We start from the raw sequence: 12,698 nt of genomic DNA, 5'->3' as shown, positions 1-12,698 counted from the left end.
TTTTTTAATCGACGTTGATTTGTGCATGACTTATGTTGAACGTGAAATGATTACACTGTCGAAAAAATTTAATTTCTCAGCGCCTCTATTTTCCCAGCGCCCTGGGCCGGGCCCACTTTGCCCATGGGTTAATCCGGCTCTGATGAAGTAATAGATTTTACTTTACTAGTGAGGTAATGTGGCCTTTCCCTCACTAGTGAAGACCCTTTCCCTCGCTCGTAAAGTAAAACGCCATACTTTACACGTGAAATAATTTGATATCTCGTATCACGATGAGTAAAAGTACCTCGGGCTGAAGCACTCGGATACTTTTACTCATCTGGATACGAGATATCAAATTACTTCACATGTATAGTAATGTACTATTATCACATACGCGCGATGTACGGATGTCAAAATTACTTAACTAGAAGAATAATTCAAAAATTACTCTTCAGTTCTATGTTGTTGTCTCGTTTTCGCTTATGTGATAAAATCGAGTACACACTTGTCACTATCAGTCTCGGCAAGCCTCGACTTCTTCGTGACAAGTGTGTAATATATATACAATGATTTCTTCTCGATGTACCCTGTCGTTTACTACATCTATACGTAGTCTCGTATAAGGTTCACAAATTTACTGAGGTTAAATAACGGGAGTTTGAAGTTTTCTTTAGAATCTAAGGCATTGGTGCGGTCAACGCACTGTCTAGCACCGAAGCTGACTTTGACGTCACTCAAATAGAGGACTGAACCGATCAAAGTTGGCTATTCTTTTTCATACAATGGCTATCAAAAAGTTTAAAAAAATAGTCAACGGGTGTGTTTTTGGCCTTCTAATTGAGAGATGTCAAAGTCAGCTTCGGTGCTTGACAGTGATTTGGTGCGGTGATTTGGTTAAGAAGCATAGGAATGTTCCAATCAGCCATAACACTATCAAGCACCGAAGCAGACTTAATTGAGAATGCCACGAATCAGCCAATAAAGTTTTCAATACTCAACCAAATCAGATTTCTAGCAACAACCGAAATGTGTAAATCGATGGAACTCACTGACTTTTGAAACATACTTATAGCAATAATCCAATAAATCTCTAATGTTCCTACTTATATATCAAAATACAAATTGAAAAACGAAATCGAAAATTAAAGTTTAGCTGAAAAATCTCTTCGTAAAAGTAGAATGAGTAAGTTAGTTCATAATTACAAGCGACACACACGAACATTCACAATAAACTAATTTTGCCGAAAACGCTTAAAATTTAACATTAAAATGGCTTCCGAACATAAAAACAATGGATGTTTGCATACGGATTGCGGATAAAAGAAAAATCTGCATAAGTTGGCAAAGAGAGCGACCATAAAATATCAACAGATCGAGAATTTATTGAATGTAAAAAGTTTTGCAGATTACTTACGATTGCAATTCATACAATCAAACCATCTGTTATCGACAGCCACGACAAAAATGAACGATGACATCCGGTTAATTTGATCTTATACAGCAAAATCGATGATCAACCTACTCGATAATACTGCAAAATGCACATGGCAATACCTTAAACAAAAGAAGTAACAGATGCGATGATTATTCTCGTGATGTGCTTCTTCTTGTCGAATGTTGCACTGTTACAAAGCACCTAGCAGGGTAATAGAGGTTTTTACACGTCAAATAGAGTAGTTTTTTGATACCAATAATACCATTAGCAGCCTTAATGGTAATTTTGCAATGACATTATGAAAAAAAAGGTATGGAAATATTCGCATACTTCGATTAACGTACTACTTTATTTTTTTCTATTACCCTGCTAGGTGCTTTGACTGTTATCAAGATTTCATTTGAAAAATCATTTTGTGATAATGTGAAAGCTATTTCAAAACATACCCCATAGCGGGTCAATTTAACGCTCAATTTTTGACATTTATTATATGACGTCAGAGTTATTTTGTCCAACTGTCAGTTGAAAATATTTAAATTTTTGGCGCAATTATGACGTGAATTATCTGCGGAACTTTAACATTTAATAATTTTAATCTTATTTATGGTATTCATTCCACATTCGACGTTGATGTTACCATACGATACATGCGCATGTATCGTAATATTGTACTCAAGAAGACACGGATGTGGAATGAATAAAATTATTCGGATTGAAAATGTGGAATGTTATAATTACTTCACTGTAGTTAACTTTGTGTAGTGTGCTGTTCTTTTCCCGTAGATGAGTCAAAAAAGGTGTCAGCCGAATCTGTATGCATAACTAAAGTAAAAGAAACAATCAAAAATGTAGAACCAATGTGCCTTCAAAGAATAAAATTGATTTTAGTTTCCATATATAAAAATAAAAATAGCAAAACAAACTGTGATTACAAAGCTTTGTAAACGATACTTATGGTTTACTTAAAGACAATAATTTTTTAAAATAATTTGTACAATATCAATGAATAAAAATTAAAAGAAGAAAAAAATTAGCAAAACGATTAAAAAAACGATGAAAAATTCAAGAAGAAAAAACAATATGAGCGGGTCTCAGTAATTAATTAATTAAAACGTTCAGATAGAATATATAACCGGCACAACAGAATGTAGACGTAGAGTTATATAGTTTTGAGGAATAATTGCAATAAATACTTAAAGATAAAACGAAAAATTAATATTTAGAGATCGTGAGTGACCTTCTTACTTTTGTTAAGAAGTTAATTTAGAATTAAAATCGAATTAATTAATAAAATCCGATTATTTATTGACAGAATTGTTTTTTTTTTGTTCGTGTTTCCTTCCTTAATAAATGAAATTTAAAGATAAAATCTTGTATAACATCACTGAGATGTTGCTGTAATTGTTACAATCGATATAAAACAAACGTTTTTTGTTTTCAATCCACAATCAATCTAATCATAACGAAAATTGTTCAACAATCAAACGTACAAATTTAATTAAACGAAAAAAATCACATACACCACACACAAATATTTAACCATTCCAGATGAATAAGTCGATTCACCTAGCAAACAAAACACCGTTTTTTTTCTAATTAATTAAAATTAATGCTAACTTATAATGTAAAATAATTAAAAAAAACTTTTTTTGTTAATTAAAATAATTAAAGAGCAAACAGAACCAGTAATAATTTTTAGTGTTTTTTATAATTAAGAAAATTTTAATATTTTTGTAGTTATTTGTAAATAATAAAATTGTAGATAGTTCTCGTTTTTTTAAATAATATTTTAATTTCTTGTATATAAATAACGTTAGTAAAGAATTAAAAATGACATTACGAAAGAAAACAATAAAAAAAAACTAAAATTTGCGCGGGAAAAATTTGAATTTTCAAAATTAATTTTTGCTTTCGTTTTGGTTTGTCATTAATTTCTAATTTTTTTTGGACATAATTTTGATTTTGCATTGAAAAATAATTTCAGCCGAGTTAGGTCTTAGTTTAACACAACGTCCGACGCTATTTAACTTATTTAGTGAAAGCATCCATAAACTAAAACAATTATGAGCAAAATGTGTATACTAGATTGTGCTTAGAGTAATTATACCTCTCTAGGTATAATTACTCTAAGAGATTGTGTATGCAAGCCAGGACTCACTTTCAAAAATATATAAAAAATTCTCGAAGTTATCGAAATGAATTTTCTAGAATTTTTTGGAGAATTTTTAAGAATTTAAAAATTTTAAATTCTTAAAAATAGTCAAGTGCTTAAATTGGATAAAGTAGTGAATGCATCAGGTAAAAATTTTTCATGAAATTTCCAGTAAATGTAATGTTTACCGGTAAATATTTGCATGAAATTTCCCGGTAAATGTAAACTTTACCAGCAAATTTCATACAAATTTTTTACCGGTTGCATACAGTAATTAGTGAACCTTTTCGCTAGAGAAGAGAGCTAGTTTTTACGTGTGACATTGATGGAACCGGAAAAAATAACGACACAATCAATCGCAATTCTTTATCCTTTAAAAGCTCCAATCGGCGGTATTCTTGAATGAATCAAATGTATATTGCCTGTGTATACATTTCATCGGTAAAATCTGTGTACATTTAATGACGAAGTGTGTTCAAAGTACAATTTAACTCGGCTGTAAATTAAAAACTTAAAAGAAATGAAACTCTTGAAATTTCTCTCGTTTAACTCGTGTTCTTGATTATGGATTCAATTTATTTTATGCAGTTACAAGAACGGTGAACTCTAATTTTGCTAATTAATTCATGTAATTTTTGGCTGTGAAGTTTTGTAAATAAAATTTGTTTAATTAAAATAAATTATCTTTTGTAAAAAAACAATCCCCTACGAATAATCAAGAATAATGTTGCGAATGTTTGAAAGAAGAGAAGAAATTTTTCACGATTTTGTTGTTGTTTTTTTACATAAAATTCAAAATCTATTAACCCGAAACTAAAAAAATAAATTTGTACATTAAGGTATATAGGCGTAAAAGGACCAAATTCTGTATTATTTGTAATTTTCTTATTAAATAATGAAAAAAATTCCACCGATTTGTAAGCAAAAAAGATCGAAATAAATGAAAATCCAATTTTTCAATTCAGTTAAAACTTCCAAAATTTTTTTAATTTTATTTTCGTTTTCTTTTTTTAAAACAAATAACCTATTCAAATAACAGACAAGTTAAATTTTACTAATTCCAATAAAAACCCATTCAAAGAAAAAATAATTTCAATCGAAACTTAAATTTGCAATCCATCAAAATTTCAATCCAAAAATTTCCGTAAAAACTTAAAAATGAATCAATAATCAAAAAGAATCTCAATGGCGGAAAAATGTGTTCAAAAATGTTTTGTTTTTTTTAATTAAAAGTAAAAATGGAAAAATGAAAAAATTAATTAAAACAAGAAAGTTATGTGCTGTAAATGTAAATGTAAAAAAAATTGAAATAATTGAAATTGAAAAATAATTGCAAGTTAAAAGAGAATAAAACATTTATTTAATTACAAAAATTTCGTTTCCATTTTATTTATTATTTTTACAACGTCTAGATTTCCAAATAATTTATTTTTGGTGAAAATGCTGAGCCGAAAACGTTTTACCTTCAACTAATATCAATTTATGCAAACACTCCTACACGGCGTCCGTCGATTGATTTATGGTAAGTTCGATTCGGAAAAATCTGGTCGTATCTTTGTGATAAAATTAAATTCAATTAACTACGAGCTGGCCATATCCTAATTTCTCCGTTTACAAACGACTCTGTCGTCTATATAATACCCCAAAAAATAGCATTTGATGTTGATATTTACACGCGTAACACTGTATCTGTCTATTGTGGTCTTATATAGTAAAAAAAAGTAATGAACATTGTTTGCCACAAATGAAGTAAAAGATTTTTTTAGAAATTTATTGATAATAGACTTGGTAGTCATGCATGGACCTATGAGCTTCGAGAGTCGCCCGAAGGGCTTTTTATTGTTTATCTAAATCAAGACAGTGAAAGGTTTTTTTTACAAATTATCTTCATACAATGCCCGATGGGCTTGGTGTCCGTGGAAGGTGAAAGGTCACTCGGGGATCCATTAAAAAATCGTTTAATATTATTATTTCAACCACTCCGGAGCCATTCGCATTTAACAACCGAGAAAGACTGCCTATTAATGAGGATTTTGCATTTGAAGTTCAATTCAAATGTGACCTGCTGAAAATTGGTCCAATTTGCTCATGATTAAGATATGCAACTCGGGTGAATTACGAGGGTTTTGCTTTGGCAGTAAACTTCACACTCGTTGAAACTTTTTTTCTATCATCGACACCAAGATATCAAGCAAAAAATTCTTTTCGAAATAAATCCACTATTTTGAATTTAAATAACTTAATCCAATATATTTCAGTGCTCATCGAATATATTTTTTTTAATCCGATGACAATGACTCAAGTTATCGTGGTATCGAGCGGGAAGAATATCGGTAATAGCCATCTTCGAACTTACCCTTAAGAATTTTATTCTTCGTCAAATAAAAAAACAGTTTTTCGAAACCCGTTTAAAATTACTCACGTTATCGTGTTATCAAGGAAGGGACAAAGTGTGACATAGTTATTTGCATCACTTGTGATGCAAACAATTTTACACTCGTCACACCATGAAATACACAAACAACAAAACCAAATATAATACACACCGTTCAAGGTTGAACTTGAATGTATAGAAGAAGAATGAGAATAAAAACGAAACCGAAAATACGCGATATAAAGCCGAACGAATTGATCATTCGATGTGCATCACAATACTCGTTGATACGGAGAGTAAGCTCCGCCTTCGTATCAAATTTCTCTCTTTGACGAATAACATAAACAAACTCCACCATTAAGGAAAACATCGCCTGGATCCCTAGACCTGTTTGCAAGGTCTGCTGAGAGAAAACTAAAAAAGTGTGGTTTCCGATAACTTTTGACGCATGATATTCAGTGTTTTCATGGTTTGGCGAGTGTAACACATTTTCATGTATTTAAGGATTTTGGTCATACATTCATGCATTTTCAATCATAGTAGTGAACATTGTGTGAAAAACATTTTAGAGTGTTTATCATCCATTAGACTTGGATTTCCATGGCTTCCAGTCAATGGAATAAGATTGAAAAATTTAATTAAATGATAAAAAACAATTGGCTGAAAGTGTAGGGTCTAGGGCCAGAAAATTGTAGTCCTGGTAATCAATTCTTTACTGATGTCGTATCTACTAAATCTTTTATCGTCTCTAAAAATCTAAACACATTTTTTGGCTGACTGAAGAGCTCTCCATAAAATAATGTTTATTTCTCAGTGACAAGCGTTTTGACCAGCACTTTTTTTACAACATGCAGCAGTCTTCGGAGAAATAGTATAAGTAGTCAGACACTTACTGTTCTTTCATTCTTATAAAAGTTTATGAATGAAATAACAATATGCGTCCTATGTGACCCTATGTGACATCGTATAACATTTAAACAGCGTGTCACATCCTCAAAGTAAGGCGATCGAGATGCGGGAAGGTGCTTTTGTTAAAAGCCATTTACCCTTGCCAAATTGTAGCTTACATTTGGGCGGAAAAATATTCGTTTTTTGATGATTTCTCCAAACCAAAATATTTTTTTGAAAAGTAAAATCACGCAAAAATTTGACAATTTTAACGGAACTTTTTTGGTTTGTGAGTCATAACTTAACCCACTTGGGGAAACCTGTGCAGATTGCGTAAATTTACACAACCTGCAAAGGTTTCCACAAGTGGGATTCAAAAGAATTTTTGCTTTAAAAGTAACAAATTTTTGCGTGCTTTATCGATTTCACTCACTTTGTTAAGTGAAATAAAACAAAAGACATTTATTCCACATCACAAAACTCTGTATATATTTCGATTGCCAAACATCACAATCATCCTCAGCAGAACATCTGAGACTAAAATTTTGCAACAAATACATCCGAATCAAGAGCAAATTTAACAAAATCAATAAAATAACCGAGCAATTGATAAAAGAAATTTGTAAAGACAAAGTAATAACCGCAATCACTGAATATACTCAACCCCATTCACAGGCGAATCGAGCAATGAACGAAATTAAGAAATGAACGAAAATTTTAAATTACATTGAACAGTGGACTGGGATTGATATTCATCAGCATTAGGTACTTTTCTTGGCTTTTCTTCACTACTAGACTTGCCCATACATCCCACTTATACGAATCGTTAACTGGTTTTATTAATTTCAAGCAGCTTGTGTCCTTCGGGTCGAAACTCATATGTAACTTTTCTAAAGCATGAAAAGCAAGCTGACTTCTCCGCTGCTTATGGTAACATTACGATTCAGCAGACACTTGGTTCTTTGATCATAGGAGCGTTATACGCCACCCTTCGTTCTTTGAATAACAGTGTTACCGATTGAAGATCATCAAAAATGAGATACGAGACACACAAGAGAAGGTTACAATTTTAGCTAAGCAATGATCTCTCTCTTCCAAAAATTCTTCTGATTCATCCGTTATTGTGAATAATTCCTAAGTTATACTTACATTATCTTTGGCTTCAAATTGTCCGATTAACAACACGGATATATGGGTGTCAAGTAAAACAATTTACAATATTTAATGGCACCTGGCAATGTATATTTTTATATCTTTTTTTAACATCAGAATTTGTTTAATTTGTTTTGTTTTTTGTTTTCTTTACATACAATCATTAAATATACATATCTAATACGGTTAATTTTAATTTTATTTTTAGAAATGCGAAAAATTATAAAATTTTTGTTTAATAATTTTCTCATTTTTTTTTTTAAATTTTGTTGTTGTTTTTTATCAATTTTAAGATTTTTAGTACAACTCTATCAATCAATATTAAGTTTAATTTATAATTTTTCTTTCATTTTTTTAAAAATTTAATATAATGACGACCTAAACTGGGGTTTTGTTGTGATTTAATTTTCTTTTTTTAATTTAATAAATTTTTTCCTTTTAAATTTTAAATGGGTTTAGGTGTCGTGTTTTTTGTTATCATATTTATTCAGATAATAATCAATGGCATCTGTGTAAAATTAAACAGGGAAATGAAGAACAACAATATAACATTTCTATGAGACAAAAATGGCAATACAAAGATAAACATTCTTTTGTTTGAGACACACAGACTATATCTACGTTTATAATGAATCGTTGAATTAAGAGTTTTTTTTGTTTGTTTGTTAAGAAGACATCTAGATCGGGATGAAGAGAGAGAGAGAGAGAGAGGGAGAGCGAAGAAATTTTGAAAAACATTTTATTCGGAACGACCGTACATCTTTGTGACATCAATTAAATGTATTTATGGAATTCCGGAATCGATGAGCAATCAAAGTTTAGCTGTGATCGATGGAAATAATCGAGACAATCAAGGGTTTAGATTCTATGGTTGTTGATCTCAGCAATATTTCAGTGGCTCGGTGCGTTCCTATTGTAAAATGACAAGTCACAGCACGAGAAGACATTGTACGGTCGGGCCGAATGAATGGATTTTTAAGTGCAATACAGTCAAAAAGTAATCTCATTTTAATTAGATAAATTTAACAAAATATTTTCTTTCTTTCATTTCAATTTATTTTTTCTTTTTCATAAAATTTTTTTTATTTAGTTTTGTTAATTCTATGTATTGTCCTTTTATTTTAGAAAAGCCACACGAGTGATTACAAATCTGGGTTTTTTTGTTTTTAGAGTTTTTGTTTTTTGTATGGAGCCTTAAGCATTTCTGAAATTCTGAACCGTAAAATTTCTACGCATAAAGTGACCAAATATGTTTACATAGAAGCACAAAAGCCATGCTGTTAGTGCGTCATCATCTCCTGTCTAAGTAAGTATAGTGAATATCAGGATGAGTACTTTAATCAATGATGTTATCATCACGAAATTCACTATTTTTTTGACATAATCCGATGACGCACTCATCGTCACATTCACTATACTTTGACAGAAACCAATGACACATTAATGACGTTAATTTGATATTGTACAGCGTACAAAGTCGACGCGAGTGTCCAAAGGGGAACGAACTGGATTGTATATTTTGAATTCACTGGAACCCACGCTAGATCTTAATGAGCTGTTTTGTAAGAACCCATGTTTTACAACACGCCCACCTAGCTAGAGCATTTTAACTTTATGAACTGCAACATGCTGAGATCAAATACCTTACGTGTATCTCCAGTAGAAGTCCACTACCTTTACCCATTTTGAATTTTAGATAGGTCCAAACAAATTAATTTCCATTTCCAATTTTACCTGTCTCTCAACTATTGGCTGCACCTTTGTGAGCAGGTCTTTTTTCGCATTGAATAAATATTAAAAACGGTCGGTTGCCATGTCTCGTGGTTGTCATACTTTTTTTAAACGACTACTGACACGGACCAAATTTTGGGTTAATAAAATGAAAAACTGATGATCGTAGTTTCACGAGAATGCTGAGTTTAATTTATGATCTGGTCACTCATTTTTTTGCATTATTTAAATAGGTTTTCGTTTGTCAGTTTAGGTAAGAAAAACATTTTCACTTCGGAAAAGTTTTTAGATTCTTAAAGCCCCACATAAGATTATAACAACATTTATAATAAGTTTACTGGTTTTTCGTTTTTTACGTACGGTTTTGTTTGCTTGTTTTGTCATAGGAAAACATTTTCATTTTTACTTTTGCAGTTTTTTTTTTGTTTGTTTTAATTTAGTGAAATATAGTAAATTGAAATAGTTCGTTTTTTCGTCTTATCATTTTCTTTTTTCATCAGATGAAAGAGCCTTTTTCGTCTTTCGTTTCATTCTTTTGGTGGATTCGGTAAAATGTTTTTTTTTAGTTTAAATTGAATAATTCTCATGAAATACAACATCTATATAATTAATAGAATAACCGTACTTGAGCCGCCGGTTTTTGCAATTTTTTTTTTATTTTTAAATTTTACACATTCAACTTTTAAAATTATTTTTCTTTTCATTTTTTGTCATTACATAATGGAATATTTTGTGTTACATATTTTTGTGACAGAGAAAATTATAAAATCACATTCATCTTTTGTATTTTAACATTAATATTTCTATAAGTTTTGGTTTCCTTTTTTTGTTTGGGTTTTTAATTGTTTTTCTATTTTCTGTTAAAAATTGAATTCTTTGTTTCTTTTTTCACTTTTCTCTTTGTGTTCTGTTCATTATTGAAGGCTTTGTATGTCGGTTTTAATGCTCGGAACAGATCACGTTGGACCTGTTTCAGTTCAGGTTCACCTTGAAATCTGATTTTGACCTGAATCTGTATGATCACCCAGAGGAATTTAACCATTTTATGTTAGGAAAGTTTCGATTTTTCGGGACATTTGAATTTTTTTTTTGCATGGATCGCCCTTTGGGCCTTTTGTTAGCCAGCGGTCTGATTCGACCCGATGTGACCTGAGACCTGAAACTCTCCAGTTTGAGTTCAGATGACCTTGTGAGATTTGCAAAATTTTTATCAAGTTTTCTACAGCAAAATCTCAAAAACAGATTTTCTAATTTTAGGTTTCCGGTCAGATTAAACGTTTCCTGTTCCGAGCAATTAAGTCTGTTTTTAGATTATATTATAAATACAGTTCAGTGTAAAAGTAAAACAGGGAAACTTTGAAGGAAATAATGCATCGAAAACTGGTCTAAAATTTGCTTCCCTGCATATAATTGCCATCGGTAGAAATTTCTCACTAATCTGTTATCAAAAACTCAATTCATTACAACAGAACGGAATGGCCAAAATGCATCAAAAGTGAGACGATTTAAGACACCGTTCAATGATATACCCAACAAAAATAAATAAAATGAATTTGAATTCAAACTGCTTGTGTATGTGTGTTACGTTAGTGCCATTATTCCTTTTTCCTATTCTTGTATAATGCGCATAATTTTCATGTTTGTCTCTACCACAAATTGAATTCGTTCTAAAAACGAAATGATGATTGTGTTCAATAATGAAAACGCTTTCTACTTGTCATTTCTATAAGTTTTGTTTGTTTTGTTTTTGTTTAGTGTTAATTTCAATTTTATTAAACCCTATCTAAAAGTAGATTTTGTTTTCATTCACTTCATTTTTTTAGTTTAATTTTTATCTTCGGTTGTTCGTTTCATTAACCATTTATCCAATCCAATCATATTGTAAATCTCATCGATAAAATTTTTCTTCTTTCCATTTAAGTATTTTCCTCTTAAATTTAAAAAAAATTTCAAACTTTTTTTAGCAACATTTTAAATAGATTTTTTCTTTTTTTTCTTTTTTAATCTTTTGTTTATTGGAAATATATTTTTTCTTTTTTGAATATAATTTTATAACATCTTGTTAATTGAATGCAATATTTACGATAAAATTTGAATTCGTCGTGAAAGTTTTTATTGTTTCAAAACAAAATCATCGCAAATAAAAAACTCAATGATTGGAAACCGTCATTCATAAAGCATCGATTACAACTGCATTCTGATCAAAGAAATAAATTTTCAAACCTTTTAGATACTGAAAGGGTAGTCATCAGTTGATGACCATTACCACTAAAGTAAAGGATGTGCATCAGCAAGCCTTAGGAACCACTTGTACCCTACCTGCTAAAATTATTTTGGAGACAATGTAAATGTAGGAAGCGTACACATTCGAATCGATACTCTAAGTAGTTGAAACCACAAATTTATTTTTGTACCGCACTTAAATCACTGCAATATCGGCGGGTGACAGCTATTGGTAACGACTACAACGGAAGGTTTGTTCAGCAACTAAAGTCACTTACGTAACAACGGATACAAAATTGAGAAGTCCAGTTTTCGTGTGAACTTTGTTGATCCGAGGCGTAGCCGTCACATGAAAACGCGACAAACTAACGTCATTTACAACTATACTCATCGAATATCGCTGCTTTTGTTGCTGTTAGTGGCCATATTCCATTCAATTGGGTTTGATATTACGAAATGATTTTTTTTTTCTTGTTAGAGTTAAAAATTTACTTTTCAAGCTGTACAATGAATCTCGTTCCACTAAAAATATTAAAAATAGTTAACAACGCAAATACTTTTCTATTTTTTTCTAAATTTTAGTTTTTTTTTATTTTGTCTTTCGAAAAAAAAAAATTATTGCTTCAAAATGATATTTACCGTTTAAAAACGAGAATATTAATTACGAAACAAATCAATCGGCATGCATTTTGCAACCTTACGATATAAATGATGTATGTGGTGCAACATTTTAGTTGTGTCGATAAACAGAACAAAAAACA

The sequence above is a fragment of the Bradysia coprophila genome, assembly GCF_014529535.1.
Source record: "Bradysia coprophila strain Holo2 chromosome IV unlocalized genomic scaffold, BU_Bcop_v1 contig_81, whole genome shotgun sequence".
NCBI classification, from domain to species: Eukaryota; Metazoa; Arthropoda; class Insecta; order Diptera; family Sciaridae; genus Bradysia; species Bradysia coprophila.
Note: the sequence above shows the minus strand (reverse complement) of the source record.